General features: G+C 37.7%; 1 long non-coding RNA gene across 1 annotated transcript in view; it reads right to left on the bottom strand.

The window, feature by feature from the left end:
• Nucleotides 1-2335: 2335 nt before the first annotated feature.
• Nucleotides 2336-14302, bottom strand: part of LOC132086216 (uncharacterized) — a 69384-nt gene continuing 57417 nt past the window's right edge. Inside the window, exons 2-3 of the long non-coding RNA XR_009420385.1 lie at nt 7561-7651; nt 2336-2423 (exon numbers count right to left, since the gene is read on the bottom strand). This is a non-coding gene — a long non-coding RNA (uncharacterized LOC132086216). The remainder of the gene's footprint in view (nt 2424-7560; nt 7652-14302) is intronic.

Raw genomic sequence — 14302 nt, 5'->3', positions numbered from 1 at the left:
CCTGAAATATTTTTCCAAGAATTCATAATTGCCTCAGCTTGTTCTTGCCACCTCATTTTGTCTTTCTCTCATTCTGTTCCTTCTTCTTTTCAAGTCCACTGATGTATTATGGAGCTAATGACCAATCTAGGTGATATAAACAGAAAGTTTAGCAGAAGACAGTACAGAAAAAGAATTCCATGTGATCCAGAGGAAGGAGCAATAGCTGTATGGTAGTCTAAACCCTGCAAAGAGGAAAAATAAGATGTTTTCACTGTGTTCTGTCTCAGGAATAAATATACTTTGATACACTCAAAGATATATTATATATTTGACGTTAACTGGCTTGGTTTTTTGCTACGCAGAGTATATTCCTCTTGAAAATATCCCTTAAAGTGATTTTTAGATGATACATCAGATTGCATGGTGCTATTTGGAGGTGAGCCTCCCATCCTGTGCCCTCCCATCTCTTCTCGCGCAGTGCAGCTCACAAAAGTCTAATAGCAAAAATATGTACTTCTCTTCACAGCATAAGGGGAAGCAGGTCAAAAAGGGGGAGGGGCAAAAGGGTGTAACTCGAATTGCTCTATGGATTTAGGCACTGGTTGCTCTGTGATTGCTTCTCAGTGATTTTATACCACTGCATAAACTCCTTGGGGAGAACTGATATGACATTGTCAGATTTACTTTGCCTTTTATCAAACTCCTCTCCAATTTCAGAAAGTGGAATGGGGAGCATATACAAGATAAGCCACTAAAAGTAGAACAATCTGAATTTCTCACTGTGCCTCCATATCATGGGGATAGGGGGCTCCCTGATGCCAAACATGCATTTCAGTGCTGTAAAACACAGCTAACATTCCTGCCTTTTGAAAACAACACTTGGAAGAGCTATGTTGGATCAGAAGAAATTGCACTTACCTTGTAGCTTTATGGCCATTGGTTTAAGTCCAAGTTGACATTTTCAGCTCACTGGTGGACAGGGGCCCAACCACACAAAAATCACTGTACATAATCTTGTAAACTTGGCAGTCAGTGAATTAGAGGGGACTAAAACCCATACTGACACAGAATAAATGACCCAGAACAGTAGGGAAGGGTCTGAGAATGTGATGGGTCAGAGGAGAGAGAGGGAGAGAAACATGAAAATTCTTAATTGGTTACCAGGTGTTACTTTTGCCCTGAATTAATATTTTTTTCTATCTTTTTAGTCACCAAAGAAAACTAAGAGAGGAACAGCTACTATTTAATGGTTTTTAAGGAAGGTCAACTCATTTTTAAAAATCAGGAAATATTTAGAGAATGTAATATCATCAATGATAAATTTTTCATGCACTTGTTACATTGGAAGAAGTTTTGTTATGGAAAATTTCAATTTTTTTGTTTACACAAAAGCACAATGTGAAATAGATCTTTTGCTATTAAAAATAAAACATGAACATATCTCTTCCTCTTTATAAGTGAAAACACAAGGAATCTGTGGCAGAACTGCTATACAGACATCAATTTATAAACATCCATTTGCAGATACAGTCTCACCTATATGTGGTATTGTTTTGCTTCTGAAAACTGGACCACATTCAAATATTGAAGAAGCCCCAAACACCATAGAGGAAAGAATCCATGCTTCTCAGTTTATCTCTTACAAGTAAATGTTGAGCTATTGCCAATTGTCTGTCCATGTTAATAAGCAGAACAAATATCAGTTCATTGAGACCTAAGGATTTAAGATGTGCTGCAGTAGTTTTCCATTACATTACAAATCTAAATATTTTATTCTGAATTTTCGTGTAGAATCATAGAATATCCTGTGTTGGTAGGGACACAAAGGATAAACATAGTCCAACTGCTGGCCCTGCACAGGACACCCCAAGAGTCACACCATGTCCCTGAGAGTGTTGTCCAAACACTTTTTGAACTCTGCCAGGCTGGTGCTGTGATCACTTCCCTGGGGAGCCTCTTCCAGTGCCCAACCACCCTCTGGTAAAGCACCTTTCTACAATGCCCAAACTAACCTCTCCCCTCACACAACTTCAGGCCACTCCCTCAGGTTCTATCACTGTCACCAGAAAGGATCAATGCCTGCCCTTCTGCCTCCCCTTGTGAAAAAGTTGCAGACTGCAGTGAGCTCTCCCCTCAGTCTCCTCTTGTCCAAGCTGAACAGACCAAGTGACCTCAGCCACCCCTCGTGTGGCTTCCTCTCAAGGCCCTTCACCACCTCTGTAGATCTCCTTTTCACACTCCCTAATAGCTTTACATACTTTTCATATTGGGATGTTCAAAACTGCACACATTGGCAGCTTTTTCAGACAAGAGTTCTTACATTTAAGCGTATAATCTTATTATCATCACTTACTTTGTTGAAACTTCCTGTGTCAGTAAGAATATTTGGTCTTCAGAGAATTTTGTGGAAATGAGTCCTTAAAGTGTTTTGGACCTTGGATCTGTCCATTTATTTGAAAAGAAAAAAAAAAAAAAAAGTGAGATTCAGGAAGAAGTTGTAGAGTCATCCACAGGGAGACTACTTATGCATGGGACTAGTTATGGTGTATATCCTTCACAGGCACTACAGTAGGAAATATGGAGGAAAGATTTATAGGAAGAGGATATGTCATTTATTAAGAGATAAAGTAACCATCAGAAGTTTGAAATGCCCTAAACAAACCATTCTATCTATACCATAGTTTAGCTTAGGCACAAAAATGTGCAGTTGATACTTATGCTTAAAGGTAATAGTGAGGTAGAAGAAGTTAGCTTAGCCAGAAAACCTCCAAATTTTGAAACCAGAAAATGGTAAGTTCTAAGCAAGAAAATATTTATAGTGATCAAAAAAAACCCTTTATAGTAACTAAGAGAGGGGAAAAAGTCTGTCTCTAAATTTCTATCAGAGACAAACTGGGATATCTAGTCTATAACAACCTGAAATTGAGGCAATTTTGATTTATGAGATAATAAGAAAGTAGTGGATAAGAGAGGTAACAGTTATTCATACTTTTGAAATCCATTATTTCATAGTCTTCTTTACAGTGTGTTCAAAAAGTGTTAGACCTTCCTTGATCTCAAGAATGCCTCTTAGTCTCCTGATAACAAGGGAATCAATTAAGAAGAATAGAAAAGGAAGGGTCCCCAATGGGTTTTTTCATTCCCTTCTTAGGTCACACTCAGATTTATGCAAGGGAAGAAGTGATCTGAAAGAAAAAGGAGCAAATTATCTCATTTTTTTTCTGCTCAGAATTCTTTAGGTGGTAAATTTATAACCAATAAACTCAAATTACGTAGGATGGGTTTCTACTGACATCCTGAAAACCTCACAGTGAATTAAATGAACAGTTGCTTGCACTCACCAAAGGATTATCTCATTTACATTTTCAAAAGGGATTACAGTGCCTTTAAAGGACAAGCATCTTTTGGGCTAATTAATTTTCTCAGACTAACTTGAAATATATGGTGAGCACTTGATTAAATATTAATATGGGGTATGGGGTCACACTTTTTGCAGTTTTCTAAATCTGTTATTTTATTGTCAGTGCTTCAAAATGTAAGTACGTATGTGAATGGGTTTTTTGTGTATGTGTATATTTATGTGTTGTGGGAGAAGAGAGAAAATTAAGAGGATTAATGGACATTTGCAGTATCTGACTCCTTCCGGGGAATACGGGAAAGTGTGCCATAAGAGAACAGAACACTACACGTTTAATTTCCACTGGTAGTGTGATATGGTTTTATAAATCCAGGAATTTCTGAACATTATGCATCGATATATGCATAGATATGGGAATATTTAGTTTAAGCTTTTCATATAAGCATTCAAAAAACATCAGGCTGAAGAATGTGGAACCCAAGATCAAGGAAAAGCCCCACACTACCCCCTAGTGATCAAAGTTTGGTGACCTCCAAATAACAGAAAACACAATAAGTGGACTTTAGATCACAAGAACAAAAAAATGCCCAGGAGCGATGCAAGTCACTGCTGGTGTTCTTTACTTAGGATCCTTTTCATGATAGAAGAATAAAGCAATGGCTGTCGAAAGGCTGCAACTTCCAATTCCTTGGACTGAAGCCTCAGTCTTGGTAACCAAACAAATATAAAAATGTATATATTCAGAAGGAGGAAAAAAACAAAACCTCAGGGGAGATATTTCAAGTGTTGTTAGGATTTGTAATAATAAAATAAAATAAAAGATTTTATTGCAACCATATAGTTGCCAAAATATGTGTTTTTTCAGTTTTGTGAGCTATTTGCATTTTTCAGATATACTGTTTAGCAGATATCATATATACATTTTTTCTTAGCTTTACGTAATCTTGAAATAACACAAACGAAAAGCTATAGTTATATGTGTATGTATGGTAAACTAATTAGGCACTAGCTTATGCATCAGAGAACAGAATCTGAATCCAAGAAGAAAAAGGAATCAACAACAATTTCAGTACAACTTTGTAGAAATTTTGCCATGCTTCATAAAAGTAATTTTAAAAGTATAAGAATAGGCAGGGCATATTCAAATTAAATCAATGGACCAACTCATGTGTTGTGAAGTAACAGAATTGGGATTTTTTAATCTAATAAAGATGTCCCAGGATAAAACTAAAAATAGTTTTGTATTCATTTTGTCCTGATATTTTTTCTATGACTGATAAACCAGTCAGTTCTTTGGCATTCTCCAACAAGTGAAAAATCACAAACTCATTTGCAGAAGCTCTCTGAGAGGTACTGCTTTTGTTGACATGGGTTTTACGCCTTATCCACAGGTAGGTAATCTGCAGTGTGTTCTTTCTATTCCACATTACCTAAATAAAAAACCTCTAGAAAATGAAGGCCTTTAAATTCCATTTGTAGAAGAGTTAATTTATATCCTTACCAGACCTCAATATGCTTAATTGTTTGTGATCTTTCACCTTCTCAATTTTACATTATGCTTATTAGCACAGTATCTCAGAACCTTCCAAGTCCCAGCATGAAGTCCCAGCTTTAAAGCTCTATTACTCTCTCTTTCCGAGAGGACACCCCTTAAGGTCATCTTTTTCATTATTTGTTTTCTTTGGCAAGTTCTGCTGAGTGTGCATCCTCTTTTCTTTTGCTGCAGTTGTGGGAAAGCTCCATCCTTACAGCTGGCAAATTCATAATATGTAGGGAAGGGAGATTTCATGAGACCTGACAGCTCTTGGATTAAACTCATCAGGGCCATGGGATACTCTGAATTGATATTCCATTTTATCATAGGTCACCAGTGTAAGACAGACCATGCAGGAAACAGTTAATATTGTGATGAAAGATATACAAAGGGAAATAATTCTAATGGAAGAGGGGGAAAAGGGAAATCAACTCAAGCATTAAGGATTTCTTAAAGCAGAGGCACTTTTCATGAGGCAGACCAATGTTATATTAACAGGAGAGCAATAGCTGAAACAAGCTGTAAAATCAAGGTAAAAAGAAAGATTGGAGGCATGAAAAGGAAAATCCACAACATCAAAAAAAAAAAAAAATCAAATATCTTTGAAGAAAAAAAACATCCATTATAACCCCCACATTCTATAGGCCTTTCCAGAGGCACATACTTACAAACATTATACACTACCTTCAAAATTTGATAATTATTATGAATTCATATGAAATGAAAATGAGAACATTCATGCTGGTCCTGTACCTGTATTGCAAAGATGAATATTTCATCCCATTTCTAGTAATATTATTGGGGAAAAAATAGAGTAAGAGACTGATACTTGGCCCTAAGGCCAAGTGGCACGGTCTGAATCACATCCAAAATGCTTAGGGCATAGTCTGTAGAGAAGATGTATTGGAGAAAATTACCTAAAGCAGTCCTCAAAAGAACTGGAAAATATGCTGAAAATTAATTACATAGGTACTCAGGATTGTAGTGCTTGACTCGTCTGATTTTATTTGTCTGTGTAGACATGTCTAGAACTCTGCATTAAGCTAGAAAAGAGGCAATAATTTTGCACAAAACAAAGCAATTTAAAATGGGGAGGAAATATTTTCAAGCCACTTACTGCATATTTGTACAGACAATTTAAGAGGAGACTGTCGGACTTCACGCATTTAAGTTTTGTGATAAACACAAATAGTTGATAGCTTACTACTGCTGAGGCTGATCTCAGTTATTAAATTCTGTTTCAATCCCTCACAAAAGTCTGACACAGCATCATAAAGTCTAAGGAAGTCATACTTGTCATGCTCACAGGTACAGCTCTAAGAATAAACAAGTAGTATACACATTTTAATTATTAATCCCTTTCCTTCTCACCTCCCTCGAGATTGATTTGTATCTGTTCCCATCTCCTTATATCTATATTTATTTTGTTTCTTACACACATGTTTAAATTTAATCTGATTGTGTCCTTAGGCCTGTTGTTGATAATTAAACCCACGTATTTTATTCCCTACAGCATTCTTTGCAAACTCTGTCTCTAAAAATGAGTCTGAGGCTTCCCCTTGATCTATAAAATTATAGTTTTGGTTTCCCTTCTGATTAATTTTGTATTGGGTGTAGTTTTAGATTTTTCAGCCATGGTAAATAGACCCTCCTATTTTTAAATCTGAAGTATTTTTCTGATCAATATCAAATGAATGTTTGACCTGTAGTTCAAACCTGCTAGCAAAGATGGAAAGAGTAATGCCAATTGTGTCTGGAGCTGTAATTTCTTTTTTTCTTTTTCTTTTTTTTCTTTTTTTTTCTTCTTTGTTTTTTTTCCTTTGGCTAAACTTATTAGTCACATGCCTGCAATGTATCTTACTCAACCAACCATAGGTATAAGTCTTTCAGAAAAAAAGGAGACAGAAGGAGGGAATTGACCAACAAATTTGCGTATCTAGTCAAATACAGTATATCAGAGAAAAAATTTCCCTTCCATTATGATTTCATACACTGTCCTAAGCTTCACAAATTCCAAGCTCAGGGGTCTTCTTGACAATAACATAAAACCAGAGTGTAAACTCCATTTTCCCACTTAAATAGGCATGTTGAATACACAAGAACTGTTCGAAGGAGAATGCTTCCCAAACACCTAGGAATTGATGGTATTTAAGCTTTCATGTTTTAAACAAATTTTATTTCAGTTTTCCCTAGGTAATGCCATATTAACCCATCATGACAGAAAAGAATGAAAGTTTAAACCATAAACTTCTTTGGATCTGAACATATTTCTACGTGGCAGATGAATGTCCAAGGAAAGATCTTTCTGTATGAGCACAGAATTTATTTGAAATAAGTACACCATTGAACATGTGGGTGGGGCAGGGACTTCAGAAAATGTATATGTAGCTAGAAACATATATTCTTATTTTACCAGCTGTATAAAACCCTCTTTCTCTTTCTATAAATATTTCTTTTCTTGAACCATTAGATCTTCACAGCAAAACTGCAAAAGTAGTGTGCATAAAAGGAAATGGGTCTGTGAACAGCATTCCAGGTTTACAACATGTAAAGTTAAATAGCTTCACTCAATATCATCACTAAATAAAAATATTTCTATTCATTCATTTTTCTTTCCCTTCCCACTTTGTGTTTCTGATATGCTGTGCAAACGCATATATCATATCCATGGAATCTGGACTCTTACCTTGCCATTTTCTGATCCGGTGAATAGAACTTGAGAGATTCTTTAAGTTGCCCTCTTCTGCCTTTTCCTTCATCTCCTTATTCAAGAGAATCTGAAAAAAATGTCCATGAGAATCTTTAAGAAATATGTTCATAATAGGCCACTGCAGAACACACTGTAAATGAGGGTTCAATGGCTTCATGGAAATCCTAGCAGAGTATAGCCATGCATCTTGGCTGTAAACATCTGTATGTTTTGGCATGCATGACTGCTGTGCAACCTGAGGACACACTGTGACATTCCTATGTGCTGCCTTTGACAACACCACCTGTACATATTGCTCGTAAGAGCTTGCTGCTGCTATGGAGATGTGTCAGAATGTTAACACTCTCAGTGAGCTTTCATGTACCATCTAGAAAGCCCAGTATTGTGCAGGTAGAAGATTAAGTTTACTTTCTTGAGAAAATTGTAGAAAAGTGAGAGCAAACGTGATGCTGTTGAGCATCACCAGGGAGGTGATTTCCACGCTCTGCAGAGATCGGTGTGAAGGGCTCATCTGGAGGTGCATCGCTGGGCTCCCAGTGTCAGAAAGGATATAGGGTTGTTGCTACCACATCTGTTACTGTTATTAAATAGTCACCAAACTCTGAGCACTTGCACCTTTCTTATGGAACAGACCCAAAAAAATCCCAAAGTAATCAGCATTCCCTTGTTATAAATCAGTATTGAAGAACTAAAAGCAAGACACTCTAATGCTGCAAAAAGCACTATTCAGAAACACGTAGACCATTTGTCCCAGTAATATCCCTTGAATATGAGTACCCCTGAAGTCTCCATGTTATTGCCATTATTTGCTCCCTTTTGTGATTTTTTTTCCATGTAACTGTTTCAAATACTATTGTATACTGGACACCTGTGGCTCATTTTGAAGGCAAATCATGAATGTGTACATGGAGCTTCCCTGTTTGACCCATCTGGAGAGAAACAGCAGAGCTTTCCAATAAAAATGAATTGCTAGAAATGTTTGAGAAGGTAAGTCAGTGGTTAACTTCCTTCCCAGCACTGAGCTGCAGCACACAAACTCTAATTTACAGATTAAGAGCAATGCTAGATAATGCATCATTACAGATGATGCATTGAGGCTACTATTGCATATCCTGATCTTAAAGGAATTGCAGAGGCAGAGAACGATTCTGCAATAAGTTTCTGACTGCTGCCTTCCCCCTGCTCCCTGTGATTGCTGTATTGTAGGTAACATGGTGTGTGTCAGAGGAGCAATGGTGAATGTGGCCAGCAGTGGCTTGGGAAGGCTGCAGCCCTACTCAGGGGAGTGGTGGCAGCACAATGATTAGTGCTCAGGGCAGAGCTGCTCCTGGAAAGAAACCCTAGGGACAGCCAGGTTTGAGGAGAAGCTTTAATACTGTTGTGGCTGGTGTTGTTTCCAAGTTTCCAATGAAGACAAACTTCAGGAAAGTCAAAATTAGAGAACTGCTCAGGTCTTGACATGGAGAGGTTATGTACTAAAGCATTGTGTTACCACCTGCACAGGGACATATTATCGATATGTGGTTGTCTCAAGAGACACACTTCTGAATTTTAGTAGCCACGTGTATATCAGACCTGAGGAGGAAGAAAAAGACAGGTTTTGGTAACTCAGCAATAGATCATGTCTTTGTCTCTGCTGCTTTAACTAATTTCAGTAAACAAAACCTTGAGTTATACTTATGCCTTATTTACCCAAATACTGCTGAATTGAATTTGGCAAGTATGACCTGTATAGGAGCATAACTTTATAGAGGTTCTCAGTTGGTTGATCTGTTTGTCAACAATATTCTGAATGTTGTCTGCAGTTCTCTTTTGTTTCCCTTCTTGTGAAGTGTTTGGTATGAGTTTAGGCATTACACTAAAAAGCATTCATTGTAAACCAATATTTAAAGCTAAGTTCTGCTCTGATTTCTGCCACATAAAGCAACAATGTCATCATGGAAATAGTATGAACTAAAAAATATCTGCATCTATTCCTTTCAAAAAAGAAAAAACCACAACATAATCTGCATGTGAACAATTTATGAACATGGTGCATCCAAAGGTATCCCTTTGGTCTAGTATTTCCATATTTGCAAATTGTACGCAAGTAATATTGTCCTTGTGTTCTATTTGAAAGAGTAACATGATAGGTAATAACTATCTCTAATAATTTATTGCTTTTACTCTCAAAATTTGCAGAAAGACACAGTGTCTTGATATTTTGTTTTTTGTACAGAAATGAAAAACACTGAGAATATGGTGCTAGCTGCAAGTGTGTGACCTGTTGTAAGATTTATTAAATAAACCCAAAGCTATTTCTTGTTTCTGACACAGCTTTATATACCAGACATTGACAAAATATGCAGAAATTACAGAGAACAGTGCAAGCTAATCACCAACTTTGGCTGTCAGAATATTTTGCTCTGGAACGTAGGTGATTATGATTCAGCATAAAAGGCAGCTGCAAGCCATTCAATACTGTCTTTCATTGGAAGGGATGAGAAATTATCATCCAGCCTTCTAAATTACACACCTTCTTTCTAACTTTGCCAAGATTCATTTCTGCCTTCTCTTTCAACCTTTGTTAAAAAAGAAAAAAATAAATTTAATGATACTATTCTCATTATACAGCTATCAGTTACATAAAATATCTTTGTTTAGAGGCCTAATAAAATTGGTCATATAAAGAGGAAATGAGATTTTGAATGTAAAACGAAGTTGACAGTGCTCTTCTATTACTGTGGTCTTATTAGGAAAAATTCTCTGACATCTGTTTATCCCCTGCAGCCAACCTTGTATTCAGAACACAGTAATTGATTCACAGCATCCACTGGGGATCTAACTGGCTCACTTTTCCACACCGCACTACACAGGTATCTCTGCAGCTAATTCTGAATGTACATCTACATCGTTATCTCCTGGTGAACTGTGACCCGAAACACTTTGGAGGCCCAGATGAAAGTGCTTCCTCACCCCTCCAGTGCTGAGGGTGCAGGCGTTTCTGCAGCGCAGCAATTCACCCAGGACACCCAATCACAACCAGCCCCTTTGAAGCCCCGCTCAGCTGGGAGACCATGAATGATTCATGGCTTCTCTACACACACTAAAGGGGGAAGAGCAAAGCTAGTGTGTATTATTCAGGACTGCATCCTCAATAAGCCTCCGTGTTCAGCAAATTGCTACAACGTTTTTCTGCTTAGTCCTCACCTGTACACAACATCTCTTTCTGTGCATAACCTTCGCATTTTAACAAAGATAGCCTGATTATCTAGGAGGCCGTGGTAATTAACACCAGTAAAAATAAAGAAGTCCAGTGTCAGTGCACAAAGCCAATGCTCAATGGATTATAAGGAAATTATAGTAGACCAGACAATACTAGTTTTACAATGGTTGAACTACCATTTTTTGTTTACCCACTTCCATTTCCACAACATCATAGGTTCATTTGGAACCCAGTTTAGTTGTGGGTTTCAGACTCTGTACATACCTTATTTGTTTGAGGAAAGACTATTAACTCCCGTTCAAGATATCACAGAAGCTGATATTTGCAATTAATAGCTGCAAAAGAACCACTGAATTTCCAGGTATTCAGATAGTAAAGCCAGACGTCAGTTATCGAACTGCATCTCTTAAAAGGTTCTATTCCTATATTCCCACTTTCAGAAAGATTTCCAGAACAAAATATAATTATGGCTTAAATAATAAATTCTATCTTTGCATTCAAATATCTCATTATGCACCTGTGCTGATAGGATCACAAGACAGCCAACACCCACTAGTCCTTCCATAGCATTCACCCTGCTGAGGGTGAATAGATCCTGCTGAGGTCACAAGTTCATAACCCTGTTCCTTAAAGGTAAAATTCAAAGGGGCAAAGACAAAAGGTAAGGTAGTTCCCATTGTCATCTTCATGGCTGGCATACAGATGAGGTAGCACAGCTAAACCTCACTCATGAGAGAATAATGTAAGTGCTGAGAAAGTAGAGAATTTAATAAACTAGTTTGATAACTGCAATTGTTACATTCCAACTTCTCAAGATTCATGCCTTCAGAGATCACATAATTCTCATCATCAATTTCTCTTGTTTTCAAGGGCAATAATGATTAGATTAATGAATTAGGTGAACACCAATTTACAGGACAAAAACCTAGGGGATCTGGGTGTGCTGGTTGAGAGCAGCTGAACATGAGCCAGCACATGCTTAGATGGCCAACAAGGCCAATGGCATCCTGGCCTGTATCAGCAATGGTGTGGTCAGCAGGACCAGGGTAGGGATTGTGCCCCTGTACTCAGCACTGGTGAGGCCACATCTGAGTGCTGTGTCCAGTTCAGGGCCCCTCAGCTCAGGAAGGACTTGAGGTACTGGAGTAAGTCTAGAAAAGTTCAATGAAGCTGATGAATTTTCTGGAGCACAAGCCTTACGAGGAGCAGCTGAGGGACCTGGGGTTACTTAGCCTGGAGAAAAGGAGGCCCAAGGGGTGACTTTATTGCTCTCTACAGCTACCTGAAAGGAGGGTGTAGCCAGGTAACCAGTGACAGGACAAACTGTGCCTGGGGAGGTTTAGGTTGAGTATTATGAAGAATTTCTTCACAGAAAGGGTGATTGGGCATTGGAACAGACTGCCCAGGGAGGTGGTGGGGTCATTGTCCTTGTCATTAAACACTGGAGGTGTTTAAGGAAAGATGGAACATGGTGTTTAGTGACGTGGTGTAGTTCACATAGGGGTGTTCAGTCATAGTTTGGAAGTCAATGATCTCAGAGGTCTTTGGCAGCCTAATTGGTTATGTGATTCTGTGACTTAGGAAGGCTTTATTGTAAGGCTTATGATGCACTTGATTTGAGGTCCTAAAAACAGGATCCACCTCAAAATAAACACCCTGATAGGGCTGAACCTCCTAGCAGAGAGGTAGCCACAGTTACTTATCTTTAATCATGAGAGAAAGAGGAAGAGGAGCTGTTTCTAGCCACTCAGGAGCAGCAAATTTCAGGGAAAGACTGCCTTACCTGTGAAATCTTGTCTCACTAGGTTAGGGAGATGGGTTCCTTGTTGTTATTCCTTCTGGCTTTGTGAAGCTTCTACCTTATACTGTTGGCCAACTTCAGTAGAAGCTAAGAGCTCTTGGAAGCAGGAATTTTGGATGGAAAGTTCTCATTTACCTGAAGAATTAGCCACAGAAATGAAGCACATCACCTCTACCCCATGAAAGGAATATCCTTAATCCACCCAGATGAGCAGAAACCACAATTAAAAGAAGAATTTGCAGTGAATTAAGAAGTACTTCCTTTGCTGTCCTGTTACAATTAACAAACTCAGAAAATGGGCTGGTTGCCAGAAAGACCCTATTCCTTAGCACTTTTTTACCAAATAATTGTCTCTAGTGCAACATGAAGGCTTTGGCATGACTTTTCTGAGGTCTTTAACTCTGCTTGTCCAGGATACAGAGAGGATAGTTAGTTATTGTTTCTGTGTATTCCACAGTCAGACAATGTACTTACTCTTAACTTGCAATACTGCATGTTAATGAATTTTCCAATAATGTTGTACAGAAAAGGTAGACTCTTTGCTCACATTTAAGTATTTCCAACTAACACCATTAAGTTCATCTATTGAAAACCAGTTAAAATGGTTAGAATCACATTGAAGGATAAGGTCATTGAGCTTTTTTATAGTAATCATTAGAGATTCTTTTATTTAAAAAATAGTTTTTTATAGTAATCATGTGGAGTTTTTAAACAATTAGTGGAACAAGAAGAATTACTAAAGGACAATGACTAAACAGAGGAATATGCTATACCAAAACAAGGAGTAGCCAAGGCACACTGCAATTCAGTAGGAACTGTACATATATAATTTTATATATAATTATATATTATTTTGCACATACATGCAAACATATATATGAAGTGGTTATATGTGCAAGAGGCTCTTTGTATCCAAAGTTGAAAGTACCAAAGAAAAGGCCGTGACAGTCATCTAGGATTCATTGGCTGAATGTCCTGAGTGAAGGGAGATACAGCTTTGGTCCTTGCCAATGCCTCCCTGGCTGCCAAATGTCTCTGATCCAAAAAAGGGCAAATCTCTGTCTCCTGCTGGGCTAACCAATGATTGTTGATTAGGCATCCTAATCCCAAAATTTTCATGGGAAAATATTCCTTCAACTCCCTTTATGTTAATGGCTGTCTAGAAGAGATGTGTGATTAGGTCAGTTTTTCAGTCCCAATATTGCTATATAAGTCACCTCTGTGTTCAAACTTGGCTCTTCTGTTAGACACAGGGTTAGATTCAAGACAAGTTCTCACAGTCTGTCAATGGCCATTGCAAGGTGATGTTCCTATGCATTATTTAGAGAAAATATGCCTAATTTAGACATTTGAACAGTATCTAAGGGCTAGACAACCAAAGACTAGGCAATGCAGCGCTCAACTCTGAAGGGTCACATCCCAAATTTTGTACATAATTTTAAGACTCAAAGGCTTGTGTCTCTGTCAAATAAGATAGACATTCAAGCAGAAGCTAGGAGCTGATCTGGGATTTAAACTGATTGATCAAATGTTAGCTCCTGAGACACATGTAAATTACAACTTAATGTAAATTACAACGCATTTCTTGAACACTGGATTGTTAAAACTCTTTCTAAATTTTTCAGCTAAATACACAGGGAATTACAGTGTATTCTGTTATCTAAACATTAATATTAGGAATATCTTCAATTTAGATTTCTGTAATCTCTAGG

The sequence above is a fragment of the Ammospiza nelsoni genome, chromosome 2 (genome assembly GCF_027579445.1).
Source record: "Ammospiza nelsoni isolate bAmmNel1 chromosome 2, bAmmNel1.pri, whole genome shotgun sequence".
Classification (NCBI taxonomy): Eukaryota; Metazoa; Chordata; class Aves; order Passeriformes; family Passerellidae; genus Ammospiza; species Ammospiza nelsoni.
The sequence above is the reverse complement of the archived record's forward strand: the minus strand, read 5'-3'. Positions and strand labels throughout refer to the sequence as shown.